Genomic DNA, 19,164 nt, shown 5'->3' with positions numbered 1-19,164 from the left:
CTGTTTGGGGGATGTCAGGCTGTTGTGTGGCAACCATAGTTCACTCAGAAAGCAACAAACCAGAGAATAAACACCTGTACGCCAAGGATGGCAGAGCAGAAAAGAGGCTGAGTCTTTGATGGCATTTTAGTAGCCATGATTGTCTTTCCTAAGACTTGTTTTACATCAAATTTCTGTTTAAGCCAGACAGTCTCCACAATTACCACCCCACCCTGCAAATTCTGTCATTTTAACACTTGTGACTCGAACTTCAGAAATCCTTCAGAGATGGTATGCACATCTCAGTGAGCACTATCACATATGCATTATTAAAATAAATGTAGATGAACAGCTGGGTGAAACATTGTTTAAAGCAGAGTGCACCAAAGGTTCCCTCATGTGGACAAAGTATGAAAATCATAACTTGCAAGAAATTGAAACATATAGATATATTGTTTCAGACAATAATGGTTTTAACTTTACAGATTCTTGAATTAAGTACATACCTAAAAACACTTGTTTTTGTGGTACTAGCATTTGAACCTACAGAGCCTTCATATGTAACTCCATTGCCAGCGCATTTTTTAGCTTTTATTGTGAGACAGGGTTTCACAAAGTTGCCCAGGCTGAGTTCAAATGTGAGATCCTTGTGTCTCAGCCTCCCAGAGTGCTGGAATTACAGATATGTGTCACCATGCCCCACTCCTACAAATGTTTTTGATGCTGTTGAGCTAAACCACAATTAAGCTAGTATATGAATATTCCATTTTTGTTAAAACATATGTATTGTTGGACAACTTATGACAGGGTGGTCCTCAGAATAGATGGTGTTTGACTTGGAATTTGGAGTAGAAAAAATAATCATTAAGAGGCACAAAAATAGAAGCAGTGGTGAGAAGTCACATTGAGCATCAACATGTCTGTTTAAACCTCTGTACTTGCTCCTGACAAATGTAAATTCAAGATGTTAGAGAAAAAACTGGAAAGGCAGAGGAGAAATTCCACATTGTAGTTACCATCTTTTACTAAAGGTCACCCCTCAGAGAATTCTTAACCAGCACAATAGTAATAGGTAATACAAGATTTGTGATTGTTGTTAAATGTTAACTTGAACAATATTAATTAATTAGTAACCTCTAACTAGTTTAGAAATTCAGGTGATTTTGGCCCATGGGGCAGCTCTCTTTGTTCATAAAGTAAAAGAGAACCTTAGAGAAAAATTATTTGTAAATAATAAAACGATTTTCAGTATCTAGAACGTTGGCTTCTGATTCTTTTCATCATCCAGATAGAGAGGACGGCTACAAGAACTTGTATGGATTCATTCTGTGAAATTCCCACTTCTTTAAAAATTCAAAGGAAATCTAGTGCTTGTTTGTCATTGAGCTTTTCCAGTGACATTTGGAGTGCCTTCCCAGAAGCAAATTTGCTTTCACGATGTTTGTTGATTTTTCTGTCTTTGCAGTTGATTGGCTGTTTGATTGATTGCTCTCTTGGAAGGAGTGACTTCTAGCGAGTGATGATCTTGCAGTTGCAAATTTCAAAGGTTACATTGGCCACCTGGCTCCCATTTCTGCTTTCTCCATACTTGTCATTTTTTACCATGTTGTGCTACAAAGCATCTAATCAAATCTCAATCAAGTGTCTTGTTTACAAAAATGAGAATCCCACACTAGAAGCCTGTGAAAATTAGTTCATCTCAACACAGTACTTAAAAAATCTTAATTGGCCCCAGATGTTGAATTATAAGCCCTGTATCTTGTAGAAAAAGGAAGAACTAGCTGGGTGTGTGAGAAGTGTCTTTGGTCCCAGCTGCGTAAGAGGCTGAGACAGTCAGATCACTTGAGGCCGGGAGTTGGAGGCCCGCAAGACCCTGTCTCGGGGGAAAAAAAAAAAGCAAGAAGTTCACACATACATTAAATACCAAATATACGGTCTGAGTGATGCATCGTCTAATGAATTCTCAGGAAAACCCTTCGAGGCACTAAAGCTGAGGCTCAGACGATATCTTATCCAAATCACACAGCTATTAAGTTCCAGATAGAGTTCTGATTCCACTGGAATGTACATTCTTCCCGTCACAATGAACTTTCTCCTCATAAGGTATTCACGGATAACAAGACACACACAACAGGAAAACCCTTCTGGGAACAACCTCGTAGACATCATCTAGTCCTGCCTTCCAGATGTCCCCAGGACCACGCCTCTGTATCTCTCAGGGCAGATGCAGCCCTCGCCCACTCACACAGCCTTCTTTGGTAACCTGGTGAGAAACTTCTCTGAACGGTCTCTGGTACCCACTCATGTGGCTCCGTGGTGCAAACACGGCAGTCGTGACAGCTGGGGTGGCTGGCAGGACTGTGGTGGGACAGAGCTTTTGCACTGCTTCTGAGCAGTTAGAAGGAAAACAACAGTCTCCTATCTCAGCTCCAGTCACAGCCAAAGGCCAGAGGCCTTCTATGATAACCATAAAAGAATCGTTCTGTGCTTGAAGACATAAGGATGATGTGATTGAAAACCAAGCACATTTTGTTCCTATTTCCCATTATCTACTGAGCATTTTGGTCCTTATTTACTCTTTCAGTTTCTCAAAGTAGAGAAACAAAGTGATATTTGAACCTGTGTGTTCAATTTATTTCACTTAAGAGTGTGGTATCAGGGTGCATCCATTTACCTAGGAATGCCTCCACTGAATCCTTATTTAGGGCAGAGTAGTACTCCATTGTATAAAAACACTTTTTTATCCTTTCATCAGTTGATGATCATTTGGGCTGTTTCCACGATTTAGCTATTACAAAGTGGGCTCTATAAACAGGGATGTGCATATATCACTATAGTATGATCCTTTTAATTCTTTCAGGAAGAAAGGACCACAATGTATGTTTACATATTGTAAAATAGGAAGAAAATGTTCAAATGAGAATGGGACAAAGGGGGGAGCAGAGAAAGACAGAAAGGGGAAAAAAATGGAAGATAGAAACAGCTTTTTTAAATAAAGATGGAGAGAAAGACTGAAGAAAGGAGAGAGGAATGGAGAAAAAGAAACATCAAGATATATCACATACATGGCTGGGAACTTAGGGGATTTAGCTCAGAAGCATAAGCAACTGCCTAGCAAGCATGAGGTTGAGTTCAATCCCCTGTACCAAAAATATGAGAAAGAAAGAAAGAAAGAAAGAAAGAAAGAAAGAAAGAAAGAAAGAAAAAGAAAAAGAAAGAGAAAGAAAGAAAAGATATGTCGTATACAGGTACAAATTCCCTACGATGAATGTGATCATTATCTATATCAAAAATGTACCAATAAAATTAATTTAAATAGAAAAATAATAAAAAGATAAGAAACAGAAATAAAGGAAAGAAAATCAGGTGCAAATTTTTATTTTATGTGCATGTATTAGTTACTTTTCTCATCACTGAGACAAAATACCCAACACCCAAAGTTTAAAAGGAAGGGTTTATTTGCCTCACAGTCTGCAGTGGATTCAGTCCATAGCTGGCTGGCAGGGTGGTGTGGCACAGGGGGCTGCGGGGGGGTGGGGGGACAGGTCAGTAGGCAGAAGGGAGCAAGCAGCTTAGTGAGCTGCTAGCAGCAAGCACAGCAGCCCTTTCTGTCCCTTCTATCCTCTCCAGGCGACCTGTTCTTAGCGGGGGCAGCACTCACACCCAGGGTGGGGCAGCCTTAATCCCAGCATCTCCCCAGGAAGCGATACCAGCATCACATCCTTGAAATGATCACACGCATGTCTTGGGGGACATCAAGATACAAGCCATAACTGTATGTGTTTTGTTTTGTTTTGTTTGTAGGACTGGAAGTTGAACCCAAGGCCTTCCCACTGAGCTATATCTCCAGTCCTGTTTTTTTGGATTGCTTTGTTTTGGGGGATCAGGAAGTGGGGGGCAGGGTTTTACTAAACTGCTGAGGTACCCAGGCCAGGCCTGACTTTGCAGTGCTCCTGCCTCAACCTCCCAGAGTGCCGGACTGTATGTGTGCACCACCTCACCCAGCCTGTGTGTTTGCGTGTGTCTGTGTCTGTGTCTCAGAATTTAAATAAATAAAGTAAAATTGAAAGGGCTGCAGATGTAGCTCAGCACAGACACCCTGGGTTCAATCCCCAGGACCTCCCAAAAAAAGAGGAAAAAAAAGTGCAAACATAACAAATTTTTATACTTGCTATTTTATCTTGAAAACAGTTTCCAAAAGCATGCATAGCTATTTTAAAGCATTTCCATAAACTGGTCCAAAGGTCAACGTTCTCAGAGAAAGTTCCTGGCTGAGTTTACATTTTTTGCATTTCCCCCTCTTAATGGCTGCCGTCTCTGCCTGTCCTCTTCACATCGGGGTTGTGTGGACTCAGTCTCTGACGCAGAAAGCCAGCTTTGACCGAAAACATCCACGGAGCTCCAGGCTTTGGAGTGGAGCAGAGTCTCCTCGTCACACTCATTCTCAAGGATCAAGGAGTCCGTCTCCCTGGAGGGATTCAAATTTCAAACCTCGATGTGGCCCTGTGCAAAAACGTGGTCCCTGATTGTAAGAATATGTGATCGTAAGACGAATGAAGCCGGCCATTTGAGCCAGTTACAAACCTGGATTCATCCTGCTAGGGGTCCTTATGTGATGATCCCCCGGATTCCTGCAGGTTAAATGGTGTGCCCACTTTCAAACTATCTGAGGTCCTTTAGGGGTGCATTTGAATCATTTCATGGGTATCGCACAGGCCGGATAATAAATGCTGCTCGCCAACTGAACCCCCGGCTTACACAGGATCCTTCACCCATTTGGATAGTGTTATTGCCCCATGCCACATTTTGCTTAAAACAATAAATATCATGCCTAGGTGATAGTGCTGTACTCCTTGCAGAGAGGAAAATGAGCTGTAGATAACTTAACTGATTTGCCCACCCAGTTAGTGATTCATGGAGCTGTTGATACAAAAGCCTTATGATTTCATGGTAATTTTCCTGTTCACTCCTACTGAACACTGCTGCTAACTGCAACTCTGCAGGGTTTTCCTGTGTAACCATTTCCTGTCCTTTACCTTGTGTGTGATCATGAACAATAGAGTGTGAGCTGGACCTGGCAGTGCACACCTGTGATCCCAGCTCTCTGGAGGCTGAGGCAGGAGGAGGATTGCCAGAGTTTGAGGCCAGTCTGGGCTACATAAGTGAGTACAAGGCCAGTCTGAACTGCACAGCAAACCTTGTCTTAAAAACAACAACAACAAAAAATAATAAGAATGCCGGAGATTCTGTATCACACGGAGGAGACTCAGCAAAGTCCACAGAACTGCCACAAGGACAAAGTTCAGAAGCAATGGGGGACGCCATTCACCAGACATCTGCTAGGAATCCCGTGCATTCTTTGTTGACTACAGGCCTTCTTATTACCCACACGGCAAAGTAAACAAAAACACTCATTAAGATTCCATTCTCCTGTTGGCGCCTTCTCAGCCAAACCCTGCATTTCAATCTAGAAATTGTTACTGCACATGTGACTGGACTCTTCTGTAGTTATTATATGCTTCTAATTCTTCTTTTGTGTTCATGGAACTAATTGTTTGTGTAACATAACTATCTTTTGTCCACTTTTATCCCAAGTGACAGCCCATAGCATTATCCCTAAATGTAAAGCCATTTCTTTATGAGGATGCCCACAAATCTCTAGCTGTAAACAAGCTTACAGAAAGACAAAAAAAAAAAGCTCAGTGTGTATGTTTATTTATTTATTGGCAGTACTGGGATTGAACACTGGGCCTTTGCGTTGAGCTACATCCCCAGTCTTTTTATTTATTTAATTATTTATTTAGTTAGTTATTTGCTTTTTAAGCCTGGGATTTAGCTCAGCAGCATAAGAGCCTACCTTGCAAGCCCACAGTCGTGAGTTCGATCTCTGGTACCAAAAAAACCCCACAAAACTTAGTTTTTTTTGGTTTTTTTAAAATTTTATTTAAGGAGAAAAAGAAAAACAGAAAAAGGGTACAAGTTATACAGAATCCTAGAAAAAATAAACAGTAGGAAATCACTAGTTAATAGATTACATATTGTCATCTTAGAAATAGTTTTTCAAGTTACAAAATTAAAGCATATAAAGTGGACATTCAAACAGTGAGACTGCAAACAGTTCTGTTCAATGATCCAACAAAAATTCAGTAATATGGTTATCTATCTTCTACGCTTAAATATACGTGCAGTTATATCCTTTAGAGCACTTTCTTTTCCTCTCTTTTGTACAATGACAATTACACATTTTGGGTTTTATTACTCCCGCAGTTCTTATTACTTTTTTTGAAGATAATAAAACCAAATGTGATATAACAAAACAGAGTCAGTCAAATCAAAAGGATGGACATAGTACATGATGTAAAAACAAAATACAAGGTGATCAACAATGGTTACCGTAATGCCTCTTGCTATCTTAAAAAGAATTGCCTATATAATCAGTTATAATAAAATTGAACAAAACAGTAAAGAAAAAAACCAATAAAACCAAAACATTGGAGACATTACAGGACTTCAAAAGAAGATAATAGTCAAACCAGAATGGGCGTCATAATGAATCTTATTGTCTTCACAGTTGTTGCCTATACTCTCAAACTTGGTACTATCAAGCAAAACAGAATAGAAGAAAATCAGTCAAAACAAGATGGTGAGAGCAATACAGGTCTTCAAATCAAGTTAATAGGAAATCAAAGTGGGTTACTATAATATATCCTGCTATTTTTTATTTATTTTTGCCCTTAATTAAAAATATAAAAATAGAAAAGTAAATAATAAAAAAAGGAGATTGAGATAAAAGAGGACATAACAACAAAACAGCACAGGCCAAAACATAACCATTTAAGCAAAATAGTGTTTCACCACAAGATATCCTGACATAAAAGGGGTTACCAGGAAAGTGGACCCAAGTGTCTCTTTCCTTGAAATCTTTGAGTATAATTTTGTATACTGTAGCATCAAACATATCAAGACAATGTAAAACCATTCAAGAGAATGACAATATTACAGGCGACAGGCCAGCTGGCCACCAGTGCATGCCAGAGACAGTCTGCAGTCTGATGGCACATGCCGGCAACAGGCAGAAGGTATTTAGAATCACTTAACAGAAAATGAACAATGGTTTCTGTATAATCTCTTTCTATAAAAGTTTTTGTTTATATTATCACATATAATAAAATCTAATAAGATACAACATGTTAAGACCGATGGAGACAGAAGAACAAAAGCTTGATGGGACTTCAAAGCAAGATGATACTAAATCAGCACTAGCTATTATGATGTCTTGTTTTCTCCAAAATAGCTGTTCCTACCATCCAACCTTCTCTGCCTCATTTCTGTTGAGCTCTTTTTCTGTCATTAGTTGTCAGTTTGTCTTCTTCATTTCACTTTCTGCTCCATTCATTGTGGCCTCTCTGCCACTGTTTCTGGAATCTTGGTATTTTTCTTTTTTAGAATATCCTGCAGTATTCTCTGTAGAGTTGAATTGGTGGTTGCAAATTCCCGTAGTTCCTCTTTATCCTGGAAGCATCTTGTTTTTCCATCAATTTCTAGGGACAGTTGTGCAGGATATATCAATCTTGGCTGGAGGTTATTATCTTTCAAAGCTTGAATTATTTCCCCCCACGCTCTTTGTGATTTGATAGTTTGTGCCAAGAAGTCTGCTGTAATTCTGATGGGTGTTCCCTTATAAGTGATCTGTTTCTTGTCTCTGACGGCTTTTAATATTCTGTTCTTATATTGGATTTCTGGAATTTTGATTACTATATGCCTGGGTATAGCTCTGTTTGGGTTGTAGGTGGCTGGGGTCCTGTATGCCTCATACATCTGAGTATCTTTACCTTCTGCTAAATTAGGGAAATTCTCCTGGGTTATTTCTGTGAGTAGCTTTTGTAGTTCATTTGTTTGTGTCCCTACTTCTTCTTTTACATTTTTAATTCTTAACTTTATAGATCCTCTTATCATCTTCTAGCTTTTGTATTATTGTTGTTTGTTTCCTTGTTATTTTTAAGAAGTTTTTCATTTCATGCTCCCACCTTACAAATCTGTCCTCCAGTTCAGATAATCTATCCTTAGTTTCTTTCCAAAAATTTGTTTTTTGAGACAAGGTTTCACTATGCAGTTCAGGCTGGACTTGAACCCACTACATAGCCCAGGTTGGCCTCAAATTCCCAACAATCCTCCTGCCTCAGCCTTCTGAGCGCTGGGATTGCAGGCAATGCATCACCACTCCCGGCCCCAGAAAGCTCAGTTTAAGTTGACTGTTTTAGTCAGGTGTGGTGCATACACCTATAATTGTATCACTCAAGAAACTAAAGCAGGAGGATCAGCCCAGATTCATGGCCAGCCTGTACTACACAATAAACTCAAGACTACCCTGAGCTCCAAAGTGAGATCCTGACTCAAAAAGCAAACTATATAAATAAATTGACATTTTTCTCAGATTCATGAGGGAAATGATATTCTTTGATTCTCACCATTTATGTATTGTTTCTCTGGTTTGTTTCCAAAATTCGTTTAGAAACCTCCATTTCGGACACCTGGTCTTATTTTGACTGATCAACAGAAACCATATTTAGATTAAATTATTTCATAGGACTTCTGTACCCATTATGATTTTCTTTTACTTAAAAACTTCTCTCTGGGGACAAGGATGTGGGAGGAAAGGGAGGAGAAAGAGAAGTAAAAATGATCCAGTGCTGCAAGATGAAAGTAACCACTGTGTATCACAAACATATATAGTACTAAAGGAAACCAGCAACCAAAGCACTCTTAACTTCAATTAACAAATTTAGTATAGTTGTATAATTTTATTGTGCTAAGGTAACAAATAGTATTTCCTCCTGTCTTCTGGTTCTTATTAGCAGCCTGTATGACCATCAACGGAAAACGAATAGAGAAAATATGATATTTATACACAACAGTGCTACTCTGCCATAAAGAAGGACAAACTGGATCCATTTTTAGGAAAATGGACACACACTGAGACCATAATATCAAGTGAAATAAACCAGATATATATGTGTATATAACTATAGGAACTTCACATGTAAAGACTTTTATAAAGTTATAATGGTATATACACACAATTTTAGAAATTCCTTTTGCCACTTAAAATTTATTTGTTTGTTCTTTTTTATTTTTATTTTATTTCTATATAGTTCTTGTAGTCAGTGATTTGCAAAGAGAACAAGACAATACAGGACACACAATTTATGGTATTATTTATACTGGGCAGCCAAGAAGTCAAATACAAGAAGTGCAAGGAATCTGTCCACACACTGAAGATCCAAGGGCCTGGATCCCACAGCAATGTGCGATGTGAGTTCAGCTGAAGACTAGAGCCCATGACAGTGCCTCCCAGGAGTTTAACTGCAGGCCAGGAGCCCGCAACAACATCTCATGTGAGTCTGTTGCATGGATCTGCACTGGGAAGGCCCAAAGATCAGCAGAGGAAGCTAGAAAGTCTGTGCCAGCAGGGTGAAGGAGCTGTGTTACTAGGTTGAAGATTGTACACTGGAAACAAGATGTGACATTCAAAATGAGGATCAGGGCTCCCCTGAAAAGTACCACAGCCACCCTCAACGACAGTGAGGTCCCAAGCTCCTCTGACAATGAGAACAGATGAGTACATATCAGGAAACCAGTGTGACAAGCTTCTCCTGGAGATTGAACAGCACACATCTTTCCTTCCAGAGCCAGGATGTCAAAGTAAAGATCAGAGCTCCCCCAAAGTAAACCACAGCCATTCTCAGTGAAAAGGTCCCAAGCTCCTCTGGTGATAATGGCTGAATTCATATCAGGGAAGCCAGTATGACAAGCTCCCTCAAGAGAACCAACAGCTCCAAACAACACTTAGGCAAACCCACAACACTGCTCTTCCTCTGCAGGTCTCCTTTTAATGCTGGTAATAGTTCTCAGGTGGATCATCCACACTCAACACCATGCTGATTCAGTGGAGCTGATGTTTAAACTGATCATCAGTTTTCAATACACAACAATGATCATATTTATCAGTGATGGAGCTTCAAAATATACCAATAAGTCATAATTTTTTATTCATTTCTGACATATTAGAGATGTAGGGCCACAGCTGTTCATAATTAAAAATAATGTTCCTATAAATGTCTTAATAGGTTCAGCCCTAATTCTTGTTGAAGTGTGTTGGCACAAAGAGATTACTCAGTAAAACCTCTGAAATATTGGTCATTACATTGTTAAGCCAATTCAAAATGAACTTGAAATGAAAGTAAAAATTTGTTTTAAAAGTAAAATTCTGATATAATTCATTTTAACTTGTTTTAGTCAAGCTGTTAATATATAACACACGGTCATCCCAAACTTTCAGATTTGCTGAACCCTATTCAGTTCATCTTGTTGCAAGAGATAAAAGTCGACTTATTTCAGAAGGCCTGACTGGGTCCAGGAGTTTTCTTTCCATATCTTCCTCTCTATATCAATGAGACACTGGCATAGTTCTTTGGTGGCCTTCAGCATTGTAGGACTGATGGCAACTGGTGACCTTAAGGTACATCTTTAAGATTTTTGCATGACACGCATCAGATCCCCTTGAAGGAGAATGGGTGTCCTTGCTTATCAAAACAGGCAGAGAAATCAGATTTTATTTTCTGTAAGAAAATGAATTCCTTTTTAATTGCATGGATAAGTTGATGAAGGGAAGTGAATTATAAGTGTGTAACACACATCACATTCCTACATGTGCACATCCATAAGTATCTGCTCACAGACACTCACACACATGCACTGTGGTCCTATAGACTTGCATGCGGTCTGGAGATCCACATCCCATACGAATGAAACACCTGCTCTCTGACTCTACTGCATATTTTCTCTTAAGTCCACATCAAAGTCCAGAGTGTGTACTCTTCATGTTATATTTCATAATTTTAAAATTATTTTTAAATGTGCATACCGTTACTCATTTAAAATAATTTTTTCAAACTTTTTTTTAAAGAAGTGCAAGAAGGGGCTGGAAGTTTAGCTCAGCGGCATAAGCACCTGCCTTGGAAGCAGGCAGTCGTGAGTTTGATCCCCGGTACCGATAAAAAGGAAAAAGACAAAAAAAAAAAGTGCAAGAAAGGATTTCAGAGCATTTATTTTAACAGCAAAACTTGAAAACAAAATCTGAAAGAGAGGATTTGGTTTAAATAAGCAACATTCATCTGGGTATAATGGCCTATACCTGTAACCCCAGCACATGGGAGGCTGAGGCAAAAGGATCACAATTTCAGACCCGGCCTGAACAATTTAGCAAAGCTCTATCTCAAAGTTTAAAAAAATAAAGTGCTGCAGATATAGTTCAGTGTGAAGGCCCTGGGTTCAACCTCCTGTGAGGAGGGGAGGGGAGGGGAGGGGAGGGGAGGGAGGGAGGGAGAAGGGGGAAGAGGAAGGAGAAAGAGAAAAAGAGACGGAAACATAGCACATTCATGCAGTGGAATACTATAAATCTTTTTAAAAATTATATGTAGGGGTTGGAGATTTAGCTCAGCAGGGTAAGTGCCTGCCTAAGCGCGAGGTTGTGAGTTTGATCCCCGGTACCAATAAATAAATAAAAATTTTATGTAGATAAAGCTAAACTCAGAAGTTACTTACAACATAAGGGAACAAAAATGAGTTGCCAAAACTGTGGTGCAATAAGCAGCTCTGAATTATTGTAACAAAATACCTGAGATAATTAACTTAAAAAGAGGAAGAGTTTATTTCAGCTCATGAATTTGGAGGTTTTCAGCTAACACTGACTGGCCCCATGGCTTGGGACTGAGACAAACAGCAGGAGTCAGGTGCGCGGTTCAGGACAAACCCCTTGACCTCCTGGGCTGGGAAGCAGGGAAACCTGCCTCCTCCAAGGCCACGCCCCCAGTGACCTCATCCTCCCGCTGGCCCCACCTCTTAAAGACCCCACCACCTCCCTATAGCAGCAAGGTGGGTGTTTTGGAGACCCATGATTCAGATGATAACCCTCATTCAGTAAAATCCTTTTTTACTTAAAAAAATTATGCATATATAAGAAAAATTTTCTGGAAATATTGGCATTTTCTTTTTAACTATAGTTCCCAATTTTTTAAAATGAACTTGTTTTACCACTTTGATAAGAAGTAAAGCTATTTAAAAAGTTTTAAATCTCAGCCAGGCGTGGTGACACATGCCTGTAATCCTAGCCCTCAGGAGGCTGAGAAAGGGAGATCGCTGTGAGTTCGAGGCCAGGCTAGTCTACACAGTGAGTTTGGGTCAGCCTGAACTACATAGTGAAACTCTGTTTCAAAAAACAAAACAAAAAATAAATAAATAAATAAAACCAAAAATTTTAAATCCCATTTATTCCTTCTCGCAGGAGCAAGTCTTGTTTTGCGACAGGATCTTACTATGTAGGTCAGGTTAAACTTCAACTTTTTATGTAGTCCAGGCTGCCCTCGAATTTGTGATCCCCCTGCCTCAGCCTCTAGATGCTGGAATTACAGGCGTGCACCACATGCCCAGCTCATTTTTATTTTTAAAATAAAATGTACATCTATTACAAGAACAATCTGTTTTCTTCATAGTCCTTGCCTTTTGAGATATCAATGTAGTTTGTTTACGACAATTTCAATGGAGCTGAGACATTTTCAAGATTTAAGTTTTACTTTCAAGTGTTTATCTCCGCATAAGAATTCTTTCCTTAGCCTAAATTAGTACTTTTAAAAAGGACACTAACTTTAGGCTTTTTAAAAAAATGATAATTTGTAAAACAAATTAGGCATATCGAATGATATTCTTCTTATACTTGTTTTTAAATGTTGATTATTCACAAATTCCTGCATTTTTTAGACTGAGCCCAAGTTGGTGAATGATACAGGCGTTTTGAATAGGTATTAATTTTACACCATCAATTTCTATAGCGCGCATGCTTGGGAGGAAACGTGCCCATGGGAAGCAGGAAGCCGGTCTACCGCGCCGTGCTGCAGTTTTGCGAATAACCGCCAGGTGGCGCGACTGCTCCGCGTCGCGCGCGGTCGCTGATGGAAGCCTGCTGCGCAGACCTGCAGGGGGACGAGTCATCGGTGGCCCTGGGCTGGAGCGGATGCAGCGTGTGCATGCCGGACATTTTATTTAGAAACCGTTCTGCCCTCGTGTGCAGCATTCTCTGGCGCCCTTTGACAGCTGTGAATTGGTTTCGCCGTGGAGAGGAGGGGAAACCTTGTTGATTTCTTACCCTCCCATAATTTCCTACCTATCCCAGATTTTTAATCAGGCACAACTTGCTTGGCTGTTTTCATAGCTATCATTTTCAAATTGTAGGACGTACTCCACTGATATCAAGAATAGTTACCACTGGACACGAAGATAGCATGCTGTCTTTTTGGAAAAGTATAAAATTACGTTGCTTTTGGTAAGGAATGTCATGTAGCCTGGAGTGCTGGTGCAGAGCTGTAATTCCAGCGCTGAGAAGGCTGAGGCAGGAAAATCCTTGTGAGTTCAAGGCCACTTTGCACTACATAGTGAATTCAAGCCAGGCTGACCTACATAACCTTGTCGTTAGTTATTTTATTGTACTTTATTTTATTTTAAGACAGGGCTGGCCTCGAATCTGTAGTGACCCTCCTGCCTCAGCCTCTCGAGTGCTGGGATTATAGGCCTGCGCCATCACGCCTGACTAGGTGAGGGGTTTCTAAAGCTAACTCGCCTCCAGGCCGGAGATAAACCTTGAAACACCGTAATTTAAAAATTTAGCTTTAATTTATATTTCTGGATGCTGCTAAATTTGCAATTTATTGGAATAAATGTTTCTCCATCCTGTTTTTAGTTTGATATTTGTACTCCAAATCTATTACTTCTTGTTTTTGTTTTCTTTTGCAATCTCCCACCCCTGTTTTTTTAAAAAATCTTTTTTTTTTTTTTTTTTTGCTGCCCTCTTTCATTGACTAGGCTTAGTGGACAATTTCTGAATGAAAGCCACTTTTTTTTTTTAAAATATTCTCTGTCAGCCCTGGATCATTCCATCATAGAAAAGGAATTTTAAAATTACTTAAGTGACCCAGAGTTTGAAGGATCCCTACATATGAATACAATTGGATCCTTGAGCTAGCTTTCACTCTAATTGAATGTTGGCAATAGAACTGATTATTTATCTGCTCCGGAAACTAAATGAATGGTGGAACCAGATGAAAAGAATTTGAATTTAAATAGCAGTGAAATTAGAGCAAGAACATAGTTTTGAGGGTACAAACTATAAATAGAGTAATGGAACACAGAATTTGGTGGTGATGACGAACTCAGAGTGAGAAACTGGAATTTAAATATCAAATTCACCTTCTTGGGAAGAGCCGTAGTCATAAGCTGGGGAATGCAGAATTTTAAATCTATTTAAAGAAAGGAGAGGAAGAAGTGATGCAGAATCTTGGATATTTGGTCAAGAATAATTCAATACCATGTAATTCACAGTTTTCTGCAGAAGGGGAGAGATAAGGAATCCAGAGAAAGAGTGAATCTCAACTACCACCCTGCCCACCAACATAAACCCACAGAGCCCTCAAAGCTACCGTGTGTCACCAGCCTTAGGGAGGATCAGATTCTCTTTAAGGCTGTTACTCGTGTGGATAGTACTGTCTGTCTGGTCCGAACAAGGTATTTTCAGTATGGAACCCCAAAGGCTTCTGAGATCAGACTTCAGTTTTTGGCGTTTTTTTTTTTTTTCTCTTTTTTTGAATGAGATTCTGTGCAGTGATTGGCCTTCAAGGGACCTCAGTTTGCAGTTAGGTTCCATAATCCTTGAATGGGGCTAAATTTATAATATTCTTCATCTATAAATAGAATTATGTTAACAAATATTTTGGCCGAAACATGTATTTAAGTGTTCCAGGATATCTAATCTATTTTTGCAAACATCCAGTTCTCTCCTATTGCAATTTGATCTCACTATTCTTTTTGCTTCTTTTTATTTTAATCGTGAGATGCTCCCAGAATTATCGAAAAAGCAGAAGGAATAACATAATGACCTTCGTGCTACTATTGGTTATTCAGCCAGACCAAGTCAATATTTTCCATTATTTTCCAAAGCTCTTCACTTAGGCTATTTTTAAAACCTTTGAAAATAGGTTAGACTCAGGCGAAATCGCTTGTGTCTTCTTGCCTCGCCCTCTCTCTAACTCCTCTAGAAGAAGTTAACTACATGAACTTAGTGTTCATTTCAACATGCGTGAGCTTTGCAGTGTGACCTCATCTCTGTGTCCCCACAGAACACAGACTGTGAAGGCTTTAACCTGCGGGGAGAAGCAGGGGGTGGGGCCTGAACCCAGGCCCTCCTGTGTGCTGAGCAGGGCCCTACCCTGGAGCCACTTCCCCAAACCACCGTTTCAGCTTTTTACAAAAATAGCACTATGCTCTACGCAGTGTGCTTCAATCTGCTTCTTAGCACCTTACTTCCAAAGTTAATTCATTTCACCCCATTCACTGTCGATTTTCATTTAGACCTGAAACCTGGTCTTCCCATATTTTGCTTATTCACCGGACAGTTTGATCATACACACACACAAAATTTACCATCTGGTGGAGAAAATGAAGAATTGCAGACAATTTTTGGAGGCAGCTATGAATTCATCTCATCTGATTACCATGAAGAAACGGATGAAGAAAAACAGCATATATTTAGATTTTATTATGTTGTTGCTATTGCCAATGTTATTTGGTGGGTTGGAATTTTTTGAGACAGGGTCTTTCTATGTAGCCCAGGCTGACCTTGAACCCAAGATCCTCCTGCTTCGAATTACAGGGGTGTAGTGACTATACACTGATTATATAGTTTTTAAAGATTATATGAGATACTTAAGTAATTCTCCCATGGTATGGAGAACAATGGAATGTACTGCTGAGCTGCTCTAAGGCTATAAGGGGGAAGAGATTGCATAGTAGGATTCAGTGATCCTATAATTTCATTCTGCCTCTACTATCCTTGGAAATTTATTTAACTAATCTCTCCATTTTCCTCTCTCTAAAATCAATCAGTTTGGACTAGACACTCTTGACAGTAGTCTTCAATGATCTATGAAATAAAAATATGACGACTAAAAATTTAAGTCGTATTTAGAGGCAAAATTTTATTTTCTATGTGAAGTAGAGTATTATTATTAGAATACAGTGATACGATGCATTCCTCAGCTGTGCATCATTGTAACCAATACCTGACATCCACCATACAAAGGGGGAAAGGCTTCTTCTGTCTGGGATTCAGAGGTTTCAGTCCATGGTTGGCTGGCCCCGTTGCATTTAGGCCTGTCTCAAGACAAAAACATCACAGTTGAAGGAAAGCCGCTCAGCTGATGGTGGAGAGAAAGGGAAAGAGCTAGAGAGAAAGGGGCCAGAAATAAACCACAGGGCCCAAGATCATTCGCCAGGACCCACTTCTTCAGTTATGCCCCTCCTGAGTTTCCATTACCTCCCAACAATCCGAACTGCGGGCTCCTCGATGGGTGCAGCCACTGCTAAAGTTAGAGCCTGTCTTGGTTACTTCCTCATTCCTGGGACAAAGGCCCGACACCCACAGGGTAGGAAGGAGAGTTTATTTTGGCTCACAGTTTGTAGAGGTTTCAGTCCATGGTCTGTAGGCTGAGGGCGTGGCCCAGGAGACTTGCTCTCAGCCTGGCAGCAGGAAGCAGAGAATGATCAAGGGAGGAAGGAGGGAGATAGGTCCTGCTAGGCTGTGGCCCTAGTGACCCAGCTCTTTCACAGACCAGGCTTCACCCCGCAACACTGCACTTAGCTAGAACCTCCTCCATGCGCTAAGCCACTGATGAACATCAAAACCCATGATCTACTCATCTCCCCAAAGCCAGACCTAGGAGTGCATGAAGCTTTGGGGAAACATCTAGATCTAAACCATACGGAGCCTGCAAGCCAGTCACCTCCTCCGCCTCCTGGGAGCCCCACCTCTGAACACCGAGATTTGGGGGAGAATTTAGGTTGCAACCATTCACACAGGGGAAGCATGTGATGTTCGACTGCTCATTGTTTAGGACAGAGGACATTTAAGCATTTGCATGATCGTGCAGGGTCTGGTTGTGGTTTTACCTTTGCCACACATTTTGCTCCTATCTGTAATCTACTCAATTCCGAGTCCTTGGCAAGAGACCCTGCCCTGATTATGCCACTACCCTTGTGGGGAAATCAGGCAGTGATTTCCACAAGTGCAGGGACTCCTGGAGGTGAATCACAAGGAGGCCCCTGGGGCACCCTGTGTGGGAATCCTCTGCGTGGGAATCCACTGTGTCCTTACTAGTCTCGGGTCATTAGTAGCAAAGATAGGGCTCTGTTATCAAAGTCGCAACCCTTGGCGTCCTTCCTCAGTCCTTTCTGATGGAAAAGCAGTTCAATTTTTGAAGGCTGTCAGATTTCCAAGACATAAACTGCACTTTAGTCTAGAAAACAATTGAGCACGATTAAAACTACAGTGTTCTTTGTAACAATTCCAGAGTCGCCTCCCCAACATTCCCCATCCTCCCACACAGCAGCCCCCGCTGCTGTCCACCACTGCGAAAGCAACGACTGACTGGGATTCTTCCTTAAATTGTCACTTGCCTGGAAGTAAATGTAAAAGTATGATCAGGTCTAGAGACAGTACAGTGCTAACACTGGGAAAAGAAATCCTGGTGATTGCCCAAGCATCTGGTCTCTTGTTCACCAATGCATGTATGAAAAGCATAAATTTATATGAAAAATAGATTATGAATATAAATTTGTATGAAAAAGATTTGCCCCACCCTTCTTTTGCATAGAAGACCAACCTGTGAAACTATGACTGGGTTGCTCTAGTTGGTTTTATTTCAAAAGAAACATTGCAGAACGCTGTCCTTATCACATGACCTCTCCTCCCACGCGCTCCCCAGTTTTTGCACTCACAGAAACTACTCACATCATGTGCTGGGAATGTAATAAGATTACATTGAAAATCACATTAGAGAGAAAGGTTTCCTTTGCTGCTCTAAGTATTAGCATCCTCTCCCCTCATGGAGTTCATGGTTTATATTTAAGGAACTAGAGAATGTTTTCTCTTTTATTCTTTCTCATTAATTCTTCTAGAACATTTATTCATGAAATAGTATGGGGTCATTACAGTCTGTTAATTGTGTGGAATAGCAGATGTTAATTTTGAGACAGGATTGCACTAAGTCCAATATCAAGGCTCCGCCTCGGCTGGATTTCGTGGTTGGGTGTATCAGATCAGACCCCATTTTCATCTCTGGCTTGAACCCAGGATTGATCTACCACAGCCACATGTCTAGCTCTATTTATTTTTTTGCCTGGTGTCTATTTTTCCCCCAGTGTCTATCTTTTATATTTCCCTGATCTCTTTCCTCCCCTCACAGCCAATAGCTAACTACAGACACACGATACACCTGATTGGAAATTCTAGGTAAAACAGCTGCCCTTTCTTAGGAAGAACGAAATTCACTTCAATGGCATTTTGTTTTCACTTTTCTCAGTGGTAGGTGTCCACTTTCTTGGTCTCTGTCTCTCTCTCCTGTTACAGTACTGCAGACTGAATCCAGAACCTTTGTACTGAGCTATACTCCCAGCTCCTTTTTATTTAGTTATTTTTTAAAATTTTGAGACAGTATCTCACTAAGTTGCCCATGCTGGGCTCAAACTTGTGATCCTCCTGACTCGGCCTTCCAGAATGCTGGGATCACAGTTACGTACCACCATGCCTGGCTCACAATCTCTTTCTTACACATCACACCCACATCATTCTCTTCACTCTTGTGCATTTTCACTCCTATGAAAAGCTCCACTGATTCTGTCGTCCCATCTCCTTTCCCATGACTCTTTCCCTGCTTCCAGGCGTCGGTCTGCTTGAGTCTGCAGGTGTTTCTGCCTTCAGCCCTGGCAGTGTGAGCCGAGGCAAGGCTGCCAACCTGTCCAAGCACTGCTGCGATTGTGGAGGGCGGATGAGCATCTCTGCGGCTCTGAGCCGGGCCAGGAGCCTGCTGAGTCAGCCTGGCTCTGAGAGCAGGAATGGGGAGGCAACAAGGAAGAAAGGCTTCTCTAAGGAGTGCAGAGGAGAACTCAGGGATCGGGGTCTCTGGGGACCAAGGAGAGTGCCTTGTCCAAAGGGTCAGGGAAAGATAGGACTCGGTACCAAGAGGACAAGAGTCCACCTTGTGGTTTGGTTTCATCATGCGTAACACAGGGAGTGCCAGGAAG

The 19,164-nt window shown here is 40.7% G+C and overlaps 1 long non-coding RNA gene across 1 annotated transcript; it reads left to right on the top strand.

Annotated features, from left to right (window-relative positions):
• The first annotated feature begins 1,273 nt into the window (after positions 1 to 1,273).
• On the top strand, positions 1,274 to 4,052 carry LOC134472470 (uncharacterized). Its single transcript, XR_010042288.1, has 2 exons — positions 1,274 to 2,245; positions 3,784 to 4,052. It is a non-coding gene; the product is annotated as an uncharacterized LOC134472470 (long non-coding RNA).
• The last annotated feature ends 15,112 nt before the right edge of the window (positions 4,053 to 19,164 follow it).

The sequence above is a fragment of the Cavia porcellus genome, unplaced genomic scaffold (genome assembly GCF_034190915.1).
Source record: "Cavia porcellus strain 051 isolate PalLab524CR breed Dunkin Hartley unplaced genomic scaffold, mCavPor4.1 scaffold_23, whole genome shotgun sequence".
In the NCBI taxonomy this organism is placed as follows: domain Eukaryota; kingdom Metazoa; phylum Chordata; class Mammalia; order Rodentia; family Caviidae; genus Cavia; species Cavia porcellus.
Note: the sequence above shows the minus strand (reverse complement) of the source record. Positions and strands in the feature narration are given on the sequence as shown.